At 42.7% G+C, this 14,883-nt stretch overlaps 1 non-coding gene across 1 annotated transcript; it reads right to left on the minus strand.

The window, feature by feature from the left end:
• Nucleotides 1-7,879: 7,879 nt before the first annotated feature.
• On the minus strand, nucleotides 7,880-7,985 carry LOC121037615 (U6 spliceosomal RNA). The gene has a single exon (XR_005793877.1). It is a non-coding gene; the product is annotated as a U6 spliceosomal RNA (small nuclear RNA).
• Between the last annotated feature and the right edge of the window lie 6,898 nt (nucleotides 7,986-14,883).

Genomic DNA, 14,883 nt, shown 5'->3' on the forward strand with positions numbered 1-14,883 from the left:
GTGGATTTCTATCCATAATATTCCTACATATCTCTAGGAGACACTCTGGATTCCCTCCTTTTTCTCAGTCATTTCCAAGCAAACCTTGTCAATTCCATCTTCAAAACTCATCTTAGATCCCTCCTCTTCCTGCTATTGCCATTGCCACGCTTCTAGACCAAGCTTCCTCCAGCCCTTGCCTAGACTACTAGCCCCAACTGGCCTCCTTACACCCACACTTCCAACCCCCCAGTCTCTTCTCCCTCAGGAACCAGGATACTTCTTATTTATTTTTATTAATTTTTAAATTTTATTTATTTTTATTTTGAGACAGAGAGAGAGCACGAGCTGGAGAGGGGCAGAGAAGAGAGGCAGAGAGAGAGGGAGGAGAGAGAATCCCAAGCAGGCTCTGCACTGTCAGCATGGAGCCCAATGCAGGGCTTGAACTCACGGACTACGAGATCATGAGCTAAGCTGACATCAAGAGTCAGTTGCTTAACCAACTGAGCCCCCAGGAGCCCCCAGGATACTTTTTAAAAGTGTAAATCTGATCATGACTCTCTCCCTACCCGAAGTTGAGTTCCCGGAAGCACTCCCTGAGACAAGGATTCATGAGCAAGTATTTTCATTAAGAAGTGCTCCAGGAGGAACCAGTAAGGGAGTGGGGGAAGCTGAACAGGGAAGCACAAGACACCAAGCAAAAAAGAAGCCTGGAAGCCTGCATTGGACCCAGAACTTTGTTTCTGCTGAAGACAAGGGCCGGGCTTTCACACTCCTATTCTGCTAGCTGAGTCCGGAGCCAAGGAGGGTTAGGAGCTCTCTGTGTATGTGGGCCAAGAGCTCCAGCGACCCAAGGGTTACCTTTGGAACTAAGTTGCAAGAACTGGTCCTTTTAGCAAAAGTGCATAGAAGCTGGGAGACAGGAACACAGAAAGCATGACAGGGACCCTTGGCAGAACACTGACTGGGTCCACTCCGGTTCCTTCCTTTAGTTCCTATCTCAGGTCCTCCTCGTTCATTTCCTTCGTAACACACACCCTGCTTTGTAAGTAGTTTATATAATTATTGGTCTCTCTCTACTTGTTTATTGTCTGTTCTCCCCACTAAAGTGAAATCCCTGGAGTGTAGTGTGTATGTTTGTCTTGTTGCCCTTTGTGCCCCAGTCTCTGGAAAAGAGATGGCATATTGTGGATCCTCCACAAGAATTTGTACGAGTGGACGAATGAACAATGGGAACTTGGTTTGGACATCTTCAGGAATGGGGAGCTTCTACAGAATAAAGTGGCTATAGAAAACCTCAACGGAAAGCCTGTTCCAAGACTGAACTCTACTCTGCTTCCCTGCCACAGCAACCGGTCTCCTCCCTGGAACAACTCAAGAGATCATTGCCTCTGCCATGTCAGTCCCTTAAATATCCACCCACCTTTCTGACTTTCTCACTTCTAGACTAATCAACCCAGCTCCTCCAAAGTTTCCTCGTATAACATGGATTTTACAGGGTTGGCATCCATAATTTTACTAGTCTGAGAAAATTCTCTTTACATATCTACACAACGCATAGCCATCTGTCCCCTACCACACTGAATCCACCCAATCTTGGAAGGCAAATTGGGTCAAGCCAGATAAGAATTTGGAGGAGTGAAACTGAAGATTACCCAGCCAGGGCTCCAGAATCAGCAGACTCAGGTTTGAATCCCAGATCCACTTATCGTTAAAAGACTGCTCTTGAGCAAAATACTTAATTTCTCTAAACCCCAGTTTCTTCATCCATACAATGGGAAGAATAAAAGCACCTACATAAGAGTGGGGGCAAGGATTAAATTAATAAAACAACAGATGTTAACCACTTAGCAGAGCACCTGGCACATGTTTCAGGCCTGCAAACTTCCCCAGACTTTACCTCTGATCCAAGAGCTCTCCTTTTTCCCTATTAAATCCTCCTGCTAACCCAGCTCCATCTCAGACACCTCTGTGCTCCTTCAGTCATGATGAGGCTTGCAGGTCCTGCATTCAGATGTTTTTCCGGCTATTTTCTCCTCCTCGCTCTCCACTTCTGGATTCTACTTCTCCTGCTCCTTGCTGCTCACCCATATCTACCACATAGCCGTTGTCCCTTTCCTTCTTATTTGTCCTTCTTGCTCCCTTAATTCTTTCTTGCTTTTTGTATTTCCCCCCCATGTTTATGTCATGGAAACCTAACCAGAAAGTCATTGTTTTTCCCCTCCTCCTCTTTCTTCTCTCTTCCATTTTCTATTCTGCCTCCTACCTGGGTTCCAGAGAACCAAGAGGAAATGATCAACCTGGTGACAATAAAATCAGTACATGCCACTTCTCTCACCACATAGTTATTTTAAACTACAGGCCATTTTCTATCTGCTTCGGCACAGACTGAGTGGTAAAAACCAAGGTTGAATGAGGAGCCAGCAGGAATGAGGGCAGACGAAAAACAGGAAGCCCTCTTTCCCCCTCACTTAGGCATATGCTTCTCATTCTTTTGTTTGCCCTCTGCATTGGTACACTACAGTGATAGTTGTCTGTCTTGTTTTTTACTTTAATGGAAATGCCTTTAATGTTTTGCCATTAATTATGATCCCCACCTCCCCATAGGCTTTGCGCTAAATAGCCTTTAGCTAATGGGGAGAGTTCTCTTCTACGTCTAATTTGCTAAGCTTACGTGATGTGTCATTGTGGTTACGAGGCTTGAGTTTCTAGGTTGGAAGTGGAGCACTGAAAACCAGGGAAGCAGGGTGATAAGTAGGTTGGCTTGGGAGGTATCCCAGGCATATCAGAAGAAAGAACTGAGGCCGAGTGGGCAGGCTGGGGGACGACACAGCATCCTGTCCTGAGGGACTGTCATGGTACTGCGAGTGTTCCTCACACTTGCTCTCAAACTAATTGTGATACTGCGATTCAAAGACTCTACCGGACCCTTGAGAGTAGCAATGACAGAACTTGGCCCAGTTATAGTTCTCATTTCTTCTTTTATTAACTTAAATAAGCAATTTTGGATTTTCAAGAAGCCTTTGGAGCTTCTTGAATTGGAACAGATAACTGAAACTTCATCCCTTTCCGCGTGAAAGCTTTTCAGAGGTGGATCTGATTCTGGTTTTCCATTCCAATCAGTTGCGGTGAAAGCCGCTTTTTGTTCTTGCTGTGGGCAGATCAAGCCTCTTTTTACCCCGTGATGGAAATTCAGGAAGGAAACCAAATAATTCCCAACAGAGACAAGAGCTGACCACAGTACCATCCAAAAGGGCTTTTAAAGATTTCCATCTTGCATGTGAGAACATTGGCAACCAAGGTTGGTTGCTCACTCTACATTGTCAGCTTGACAGAGATGTGGTCCCGCCATTTTGAACAGGAAAATCTTATTTGACGGAGAAGACGTTGCAATCGAAACACTGCTGAGGTGCACTTTAACACGGAAAAGCTTCATTGAAAATGTTTGTGACAAACATCCAAAATAAAGTACTAAACATTCATAGATATTTCTCAACAAACCAACCTTAACATTCTGAGGAATCAATGTAAGGAAGGGATGTTCTAAGCCAAATCACACAGTGTGGTATTTACCGATAGTTATTCTCTTCCTATTATATGGTGGCTTTGTGATTTTTTTGCTTTGTTTTTGCCATGATGGATGGAAAATTTGCCAGTCTGCTCCTGGATCACCAAGAGTTGACTGTGGTTGACTTCTTTAATTAGTTCCACTCTTAACTGAAGAGGGGTGAGGAAAGTCAGTGCTTAGCAACCTGTCATAAGGGGAAAATTTAAACCAACTGGTAATGTGTCAGACAGTTTTAGAATAGTCGCAGAAGGTGACAAGTAAATAAAATCTATGAGGAAAAGTTGAAGGAACTGGCATACCTCAGCCTTAAAAAGAGAAGGTGACAGGCTAATACAGTGACTGTTTCTACTCTAGTAAACTAGATCATTGACACACTCCCAAAACACCTTCTGTGCTCAGCTGACAAGCTGCACCTTCTGTGCAGTGGAAAAAGCAATGGACTTAGCTTAGAAGAACGAGGCTTCAGTCCCACTTCTGCTGAAAGGTGACTTTGGCAGTTTCCTTGTCTACCTCAGTTTCCACCTCTGTCAAATTAAAAAGTTGGACCACTTTGGGGTTCCCAGCCATGCCTTCCTTTAATGCTCTCCAAAAGAAAAATGCTTGAACATTTCAAATCATTCCAAAGAAACAGTACTTTTAAATTATTACATAATAAATGCATTTATTTAGTGATCAGAATCATTCAAACATGAATCTTACTAGGAAAAAGAATAATAAAAGAGGTGATGGTGCTAAGAGTTTGGGAACCAGGCTGTAAGATACTCTACTGGAGGGACCACACCTGCTTCATCTTAGAGACCTTAGCAGACAGCACAGCACCCCCTAAAGTGCTCATTAAGTTTCAATCATATGCAAGTACAGAGAGACGCACAGTAAACTACTGTGTACCCATCACCCAACTCCAAGAATCTTTCCTCATGGCCAAACTGGCTTTTCTGTGATCCTATCCAAGTGACTCCTTCCTCTTTTTTTTTTTTTTTTTTTTTTGAGAGAGAGACAGAGAGAGACAGAGAGAGGGAGGTGGGAGGTGAGAGATAGAGGGTGAGAGAATCCTAGGCAGGCTCCATGCTCAGGCAGAGCCCAAGGTGGGGCTCAATCTCATGACTGTGAGATCATGACCTGAGATGAAATCAAGAGTTGCTTAACCAACTGAGCCAACCAGGCACCCACCCCTGCAAATGATTTCTAAACCTCCTCACAGATTTTTTTGATGTAAGTTCCAGACATCATATAATTTCACCCACAAACATTTCAATGTGTCACTCAAAAGGTAAGTATTTTGTAAACACAATATCATCAAACCTAAAACAAATAGCATCGATGTCAATTCTGTGTTCAAATTTCCCTGATTGTGTCCTAAAAAATGTTTTCTAATGTTTATTTATTTTTGAGAGAGCACAGCAGGGGAGGGGAAGACAGAGAGGGACAGAGGATGAAGCGGGCTCTGCACTGACAGCAGCGAGCCCGATGTGGGGCTCGAACTCACAAACTGTGAGATCACGACCTGAACCGAAGTCAGACGCCGAAGTCAGACACTTAACAGACTGAGCCACCCAGGCACCCCCTACAAAAAATTTTTTGTAAAGATTTAAGCTCTAAAGATTGCAATGGGATGAAATGTATATTAACTTCTGTTTAATCTAGAATCATACATATTCCTTGTGATTTACTTGTTGAAGGAACCAGGTCTCTTGTCCTAGAATTTCCCAAAGTCTGGATATTGCTGGTTGCCTCTCCATAGTATCATTTAACGTTTATCTTGTATTTCCTACAAACTGGTAGTTAGATCAAAAGACTTAATCTGGTTCAGGTTCTCCTTCTCCTCCTTCTCCTCCTCCTCTCCCTTCTCTTCCTCCTTCTTTTTTCTCTTCTTCTCTAGAATGCTTTTTGCATTTACACCGGGAAGGCATATAATGTCCTGTTACCTTTCTTTTTCTGATGTTAGCAGGCATTGATGATCACTGCATCGATAGATCCATTATTTCATTAAGATTGCAAAATGTTGGGGTGTCGGGTGGCTCAGTCAGTTAAGCATCCAACATTGGCTCAGGTCATGATCTCATGGTTCATGAGTTTGAGCCCCACATTGGGCTCTGTGCTGACAGCTCAGAGCCTGGAGCCTGCTTCCAATTCTGTGTCTCCCTCTCTCTCTGCTCCTCCCCAACTAGTTCTCTCTCTCTCTCACTCTCAAATAAAAAAAAAAACAAAACAAAACATTAAAAAACAACAAAAAAAAGAGTTGCAAAATATTAATATGCTAACTTCATGTCTTAGCTTCATTTCTTCATTTACTTCTAAAAAGAAAAACTTTATATCTGGCATATTTCTATACAGAAAAACTTCCCAGTATCAACTATTTCACTATCCTGGCACACAGCTAGAAAAAGAACAGCAAAATAAATGCTATTTCTTTCTTTATTTACTAGTTTCAAAATAATAGGCTGCATGCCCTAGCATCCTTCAAAAGATGACAAAAGAGACTTTGTTTTTTAAGCACTACTATGAAGTCATGGGTTTAAATATATTTAAGGAGTTTGAGTTTGATGGTTATGATTGTTGTGGATTATCCCATCACTGGCCAGTGGCATGGTGGGAGCCTCCAATCTGCTCCTGAGTCCTGTGGACCAACTGTGGTAATTTGGTAGATTCATAGTTTCTGTAGACTCAATTTTGGAGATAATCTCCAAGGTCCTCCTTAGTTAGCACTAGCCTCAGACCAGGAAAATAGGAGCCCTTGCCCTTGGCCACACATATTGTATACATTGAAACAAAAAGTATATTTTCTTCTTTTCAGGTCTCATAGGAAAGTTTTCTAAAAGGCTGGTAACAAATTGAATCAGGAAGGGAGGGGACATGTGTGGGCCCAACTGGTCCCCTCAGGCCAGAGGATGAGGGCTGAGGCTGCCAATGAGTGGGAGGGATGGGAGACAAAAGTCACAGCTTCTGCCCTGGGAAATCAAGGAAAGAGTGCCTACTTCAGTTTAAGTTGGAGCCCCAAGTCAACCTAAATAGGTGTCGAGACAGAACTTATTCCTCTCTAACTACCCTCCTGCCCTTCCCCCTTCCCCACTCTCTCCTGGGTTGGGTTGCTGTAGACTTGGGAGGCACTTAGAACTGCCTGGAACTCTTGAATTGAATTGGAAAAGTAAGGTGTGCAGGAGGATAATCTGCCTGCCCTAAATTTAGGGGAGCTTGACTGAGTCAGTCTATATCCTGGGATTGGATGCATCCAGCCACCACCCAGGGGCCTGGGACCAGCTCCTGCCCTGCTCTGGCATGTCTGTGGTACCTACAGCTCAGATGGCATGAACAACCCAGGGAGAACCTTATTACTTTAGTTTCCACATCTCAAAGCAGTGGGCTGGGGGAGAGAGAAAAGCTTGATTGGAGCCCAGGACATGAGTGGGCATAGCTTAATTTAGACATAAATTAAACATTTAGACATTTGGGCACATGGGACCGTTTGCATTTTTGCAAATGTTAGGGCAGCATTGGTCCTTCTGGCTGGACATTCCAAGTCAGTGTTTGGAGTCTAGTCCCTTGCCCCATTCTTCCTCTTCCTTTCTGAGACATCCTGAAAAGAGACTGTCTTTGGCATTATTGAATTATGAGCATGTTTAGAATTTGGCCTGGGGCTGCTGCTTTTCATTTAAGGTTGGTGGAAACCTGCAGTTTTGGAAGGGCATGGTGGCAGCACAAGGCACATTTTGGGCTCACCATAGTTTTGTCTTGTTTCAGAAGGGTCCTGATAACCAAGTGTGACCTCCCTCAACTGTCACATCTGTGTGACTCTGCCCCTAGGTCATAGCTGATTACTCTTGGTGCAGACACCTCATCCAAACTCTCATCTGAGAAATCCCGATGGAGAGACACAGAGACATACATTTCTGAAGCAGTCACATCAATGGCACGAGGTGCATGGATGCTAGCTGCTGAGGTGTCTGGAGTTGTCCTAATTCCTTCCTTGCCTAGATCTTCTTTGTTAATCTCTTCCTTTAATTGAGTGACACACTCAACAGTCTTTGAAAAGATTATTTTTTTGCTTATTAGTTTGCGCTAACCCAAGTTAGCTCCTATTGCCTGTGAGTGCATGCGTGCGTGTGCGCATACACACACACACACACACACACACACACACACACAAACACACGCACAGAACCCTTAATTAAAACCATTGTTAGAAGGAGCACTGGGCAAGGAGCCAAAGCACCTGGATTCATTCCTTTACCTCTGACACCCCCATCCCTATTATCACATCTATCTCTATCTATCTATCTATCTATCTATCTATCTATCTATCTATCTACCTACCTACCTACCTATCTATCTGTTTAAAATATGGAACGCTCACGAGTTTGGGTGTCATTCTTGCGCAGGGGCCATGCTAATCTTCTCTGTATCGTTCCAATTTTAGTGTAAGTGCTGCCACAGTGAACACTGTCATCACATCTTTAAATGTCAGACTTATTATCCTCCCCTATAACCAGAGCTGAAACTCTAAGTGAAATAGAAATAATAATGATAAAAAGCAATGATGATAGCAATAATAATACCTGTAATTTCTTTTAGCACTTTTATACCAGGAACTGTGCTAGGTGCTTTACTTAAATTATTTTATGAACCAAATCCTCAAAAAAATATTGGCTCAAAGTAGCTTAAACATAAGGAAATGAGTTATTTTATTTGTAACGAGCAGTTCCTAGCAAGGGTAGCTTGAAGCTTGGTTAACTTAGAGGCTCATGATGTTATCAGGGACCCAGGTTCTTTCCACCTTTTTGCTCATTTGGCTCTGGTCTCCAGGGTAGTACCCCTCATGACTGCAGAATAGCTGTTGAATTTCCAGGAGCCACGTGGAACAAGACAAAGTTTAGCAGAGGGATAGTGTCTTCCTTGCATCTCTTTTTTAAGTACAAGAAAAGCTTTCCAAGAAGCTTCCCCTGGATCATCCCTCTCATCTCAATGGCCAGAACTGCACCATACACACATACCTAATCCAATCATTGACACGAGTAAGATCACTGCAATGGGCTTAGATGAAGCACAATTCAACCCAAGTTGAGAGGGAAAGAAGTGAAACACTCTGAGAAAAAAAAAAATGAGGCCTCTCCCAGCAGAGAAGGGAAGAAACTGCTAGTTAATCAGCAGTGCTTGCTACAAAGTTTGTGAGATGCACAGGGGAGATAAAGTGACTTGCCCAAGGTCAGACAACCAGTTAATGGCAGATGTGGGATTTGAACCTAGAGCTGTCTCTAAAACCTGCTCTCTTAACCTATGCTGTGGGAGGCAGTTGTTCTCGCTAGATTCTTTTGCCTTTGAGGAACTTAAGTCACTAAAGCTATCCTGGCTGCTTCTGGAGAAGAACTGGTGTGGGGACTACCAGTCAGTCAGATACAAGAGACTTAGCAATAGAGCAAACTTACCCAGCTACGCGGACACCTCATTCAACCCCTTCTCTCATGGCTTGCTCAATTCTCTTTAGCCACGGTGGGGAGCAAACATAAAACAATGCCAACTAGCAAACAGCAGGCTTCAGTCTCAGATTTCTGGCTTTCTGAGTATCATAAGTGAACAAATATCCCTTTCCATGTCCTTCCATTTTTCCTCTTATGCTGGTATTGCCTCCTTCAGGGAATTCTTCCTAAACTTCAATCATTTGGTTCTGGTAGGGACTTTCAATGACAGTGCCAAGAAGTGACATCAAAATACAGCAAAACATTGGTTTGTGAGCATAATTAGTTCTGAAACATGCTTGTAATCCAAAGCACTTGTATATCAAAGCGAATTTTAAGAACCATTGGCTCAGTTATGATCACGTGACATTTGGCATAACATACTACTCATATTGCAAGACATCGCTCATTTATCAAGTTAAAATTTATCAGAAATGTTTGCTTGTCTTGCGGAATACTCACAGAACAAGTTACTCGAAACCCAAGGTTTTTCTGTAGTTGACGATGGGAAAGTACAGACGCCAACCAATCAGAAGGGACATTTGCATCAGTGGTGTAGCAGGTCCTGGAGGCCCCTGGCTGGATCAGCCCTAAACTCTGGAGTTGCTGGATCATGAGGAAGTCCAGGCTGTCCAGGGAGGGCCACATGGCCATGGAGGGGGAGGATAGGAAACTCAAGAGGCTTAGGCCAGTAGGTATTAATTAACAGGTATGGAAATATTTCTTTTAATCAGTTCTTAATTTCAGATACTGCATTTATCAGTTCTAGAATGTCTACTCGATTTTTATAAGATTCTAATTCTCTGTTGAAATTCTTTATCTTCACATATATCGTGTCCTTTTCCTTTAGTTTCTTAAACATGTTTTATAATACTTATAATAAAGTCCTTGTCTGCTAACTCAAATATCAGAATCATCTGTAGGTCTGCTTTCATAGTCTGATTCTTCTCTTTATTATAAGTCATATTTCCCTGCTCCTCACATGTCTCATAACTATATAAAGGAACCATAAATGCTGGAGATGATATTATTTTCCTCCAGTGGTGATTCTCTTTTTCTTCTGTTACCAGGTGGGGTAAGAGGCAGATTGTCCCAATCTAGTCAGGGATTCAGCCACATGGGGGCTTGACTGCAGCTTTATTAGTCCAGTCCAACACTGGGTTATCTTGTTACTTGGAGGGAGTCCATGCAAGGTTTTGATTGATAGCCTGGCAGGTCTCTGTCTTTCCAACGCTCAAAGCCTATAGAAGATTCAGTATGTTCTTAGGAGCTCAGGCTTTTTGGTCTCTTGCCCCACACAGTTTAAAATTTTAGCAAATATTGGGGCGCCTGGGTGGCTCAGTCAGTTGAGCGTCTGACTTCGGCTCAGGTCATGATCTCACAGCTCGTGAGTTCGAGCCCCGCGTCAAGCTCTGTACTGACAGCTCGGAGCCTGGAGCCTGCCTCAGATTCTGTGCCTCCCTCTCTCTCTGCCCCAAACCACTCTCATTCTGTCTCTGTCTCTCTCAAAAATAAATAAACATCAAAAAAAATTTTTTTTAATTTAGCAAATATCTTGAAGGGGACACCCATCTTATGTTTGATGCAGCCCTCCTCCTTCTAATAGGACTTTGTTTCCTATGTACTGAAAGTCTGGGAAATTTCCCTGTGCTATTAGATACTTCTAGTGCTGTGTCTCCTACTCCTTCTCGGAATTCAGCAAATGTCCCCCGTGGGGAAAACTAAGCATGTGTTTAGAGCTACTCTAGATTCCACTATTAGGCTCCTCCAGATCACACCGTCCAACAAAAGCTCTACTGACTTCTTTGTCCCGGTAAAAACCTTATGCCTGGGTCAACCTCTATCCTTGGCCTGTGCCCAGTTTTGGCAATTTCCCCAAGGGAAGAAAGTGGTCAGAGATTATCAGTTCATTCAGAAAAGGCTCTTTTCTCTCCAGAATTTTAGCTCATCAGTCCTTGTTGCTACCAAAACTCTTTAATATCTTTTAAAATAGTATTTCTGTAACGTATCCAGCTTTTTTTCTAGTTGTTTCAGCAGGAACATTGAATTGTTGCTACCTACTGCATTCTATCCAGAAAAATAAGTCCTATTAAATCATTTCAAAATTTAGCCATGGCATGGTCATAAAGGCATATGTGGCTGAATTAGCCCAGATCATGCCATGGCCCCTCTTCTGCATCTCTACTACAGCAAGGACAGGTGACCCAAGTAGACCAACTAAAGTTCTTCTGCACTGGAAGGGGGAGCCAGAACCTTTTTATTTTTGCAGTAGGTGGGAGGTGTGGGACTAAGGCATGAGAATAAGTCTGGAATATTCCACTGGCTCAGTCTTTCATGCTCATGGAAGAAGCCAGTCTCCAGTAGGAGGAAATGAAGTCTTCACACAAAAAGGAGAAGCATAGGAGTGCCCAGACGATGTTGGAGTCCCTGGTTACCTGAGCCACAAATTTCTTTTTCGCCTGAGCTAGTTCCAGTCTCTTGAGAGGCTGGGCCAGCTTTATGTTTTTGCCCTTGGCTTTATGAGACACCCTAGGTCAATCCTTTTCTTCTTAAGCAAGGTAAATGTGGCTTATGTTACCTGTAACTCAAACAGTCTTAGCTAAGACTGCTCCTTTAATGATGGGTGGGTGTAGAAGGGCCGAGTGAAAGGGGTCTCCCTCACTGCACAGAAGGAAGAAATGGAGGATGGGTGGTGATAGTGCTGAGACCTCAGTTTGAAATCATGAATCCTTACCCCAAGGACAGATGGTGCTTCTGGACTCTGGACACCCAGCCCACTGTGGGAGGAACATCAGACTTGCCCAAGTTATCTGAGTCTGTCTGCCAAAGCCACGCTGTTTTATGCTAACCAAACTGGGAAGCTGTTTCCCACTCTCAACAATATTCAACAATGGGAAGGAATGGAAACAGGAAGATTCTGTGTTTGCACATTTTACCTACTCCTAGGGCTCCTGACTTGCAGATGAGCCTGAAGTTTACACCAGAGGGTAAACAAGATAGCTATTTGGACATCACACACCACTTTGCCAGTTTCCGTTCTCTTGAATTATTTACCATCTAATTGTCTGCATTGAAACAGAATCTGGAAACACAGAGTCAGAGATGTAGCCTTATTTGTGAGTCAGAGAAGGAAAACTAGAGTCCAGAGAAGTACCTGGAGCAGGAAAACTTCATGGCTTATTGAAGTTCTCTTGCTTTGGGAGGGCTGTGAGTACAAAAGGGTAGGGGAACCAGAGCATTAGCTGATAGAGCCACAGGCTGGAATTGTCCTAGAACTAACTGGTTCGGTCTCTCCTGTGGGGCCACAATCCCTGAGCACCAGTCTGGACGTACCCTCTGAGTCTTGATTTCTTGTCTGCAAAAGACAGACTGCAAAGGGGGGTGGGATGGAAAAATAAGCCTCTCTTATTTGTTTGTTTATTTTTAATATTTATCTATTATTTCTGAGAGACACAGAAACAGAGAGAGAGAGAAATAGAGCATGAGCAGGGGAGGGGCAGAGATTGAGGAAAACACAGAATTGTAAGCAGGCTCCAGGCTCTGAGCTGTCAGCACAGAGCCTGATGCGGGGCTCGAACCCACAAACCACAAGATCATGACCTGAGCCAAAGTTGGACGCTTAACTGACTGAGCCACCCAGGTGCACCCCTCTTTAGATTTAAAAGATGTTATGAAAAACTTTATTTTCACCATTGTACCAATAATTTCCCATAGGAATAGATACTAGTAGCTGTGAAAAAAAAGAGAAAAATATTCTAAAAATAATTCAAGCAGTAACACAGAAATTTAGAAAAGCTTAGAAAAGTATAATAATAAAACTCATTAGTAGTCTCATTGCTTGATAAAACTCACTCATTATATTTTGATGTATTTTCTTCCAGTCTTTTTTTCTAACCAAATATCTATAATATAATTGGAAAATATTAATATTATTAAAATATTATTTAAAAATATTTTAATTTTAGAAAGAGAGGGGAGAGGGGCAGAGGGAAAAAGAATCTCAAGCAGGCTCCACATTCAGTGTAGAGCTGGTTGCAGGGCTCGATCCCATGACCCTGGGATCATGACTGGAGCCAAAATCAAGAGTTGGATGCTCAACTGATTGAGCCACCCAGGCGCCCTAATATAATTATACTATTTAAAAAAATTATACTGTTATATTGCCTAGTTTTTTCTATTCAACATTTTGTAGTGAACCCCCCCCCCCCCCCCCGGTCAATAAATATTCTTTAAACACAAGATTTTTAATGGCTAATTGTTTTCAAATAGTTGGTTGTAAAGAGATCTATGATTAAAATATTATTAGCTAGGATTCAATGGATTCAGTTTGACTTCACATAAAATCTAACTGGGGTACTGTGAAGGATGCTGATAATAATACGGAGTCACAGATTGGATACAGAGGATCAGGAGCAGAGGTGGAAATGACTCTTCACTACCAGGGCAATTGCCCTGGTGAGAGAGAGAACGTGATGGATGGATGGTCAAGGCAAGGGGTGGATGTGAGCAGCCAGGTGAGTGGGGAGCAGATCCTAGAAAACCCGTGACCCTAATCATTGGATTTAGTAATAACTGCTATTGTGCTATTTCATATGCTATTATGGGCTAAAATCTAGAGTCCAAGTGCCACCTTTATATTCGTGTTTCCTTCCAGTCTTTTTTCTAAGCATAATTTTTTTTTTACATAGGTGTAACCTATACTCTGAACATTTTTATTAGTTGCTGTTTTTTTATTTATACATATGCAGTCTTCTAGTTTGACTTGTATAAGCTTAGGATAGGGGAAAAGGTACTGTATATCAATAGAAAAAGACAATTTATCCATTTACTAGTTAGGGTCTTAGTTACACCAATTTCCACTCAAATCAACATGATTTTGAAATTTGCAAGGGAAACGGTCCACAATTTTTGGGAGGAGAGAGACGTACACATTGTGGAGAAGGCTGATAGCTCCTTTTCCTCATAGGCAAGTATGTGGAGGGAAAAGGGGTAAGTAAAGGCAAGTCAGGGAAAGTCAGAGAAGCATCCACACCTGCTCATTATATCAAATGTCTAGAGACTCTCTAAATAATTCAGGTGCAGCCAGCTCCCTCCAGGGGCAGGTGCTGCAGAGAGTTTCCAGACAAGCATCTCATCTTGCAAAACTGGAGCAGACCTAGGATCTGATTACTTGAAAAGGGGTCTAGTTAGTAGCCATGGCAACCCCCTTCTTCAGCCTTACTACTTACCTTGGGTTAAGGTACAAGAAACTACTGCTACAGCCCGCTGTGATGGGGAAGAGCTCTGAAGCCCAGCTGCCTGGGTTCTAATCTATGTTCTACTACTTCCTCACTGTGTGACCTTGGGCAATTCACTCAACCTCTCTTATCCTCAGTTTCTGTACTTGTAAACTAGGGATAACAATTCCTTCATTCACATTGTGTGACATCGTATGCAAGGCTCCTACTATAGTGCTGATACACAATAGCTATCTCCTTAGCGGGTCCCCAACCACATTTCCTAGGAAGAGATGTATGGACTTTAAATAAAAGAGGAGTATCCAGAATTAAGAGAAAGATATTCCTTAGAACAAAATAAATATAACAGCTAACAGTTATTGAAGGTTTACCATAGGTTGGACACTGTGCTGAGTGTTTTACATATAATCTCACAAAACCCATTTATGGGCAAGCATTATCAAAGTTCTGAGAAGTTAAGACACTTACCCCAGGTCAAACAGCTAGAAGGTGGTAGGATCAAGGCCCAAACCCTGTTCTGTCTCTTACCTGAAAAACAGCCTGCGTTCTTACCTTTTAGGTAAATTGGTTTCTGGAAGTTATTTTACTGTGCCAGCACTTCATCTCCAGGTGAATCATTTGAGGATGGCAGTGGGGTATAGGGCAGACC

The sequence above is a fragment of the Herpailurus yagouaroundi genome, unplaced genomic scaffold (genome assembly GCF_014898765.1).
Source record: "Herpailurus yagouaroundi ecotype Mexico unplaced genomic scaffold, PumYag 163, whole genome shotgun sequence".
In the NCBI taxonomy this organism is placed as follows: domain Eukaryota; kingdom Metazoa; phylum Chordata; class Mammalia; order Carnivora; family Felidae; genus Herpailurus; species Herpailurus yagouaroundi.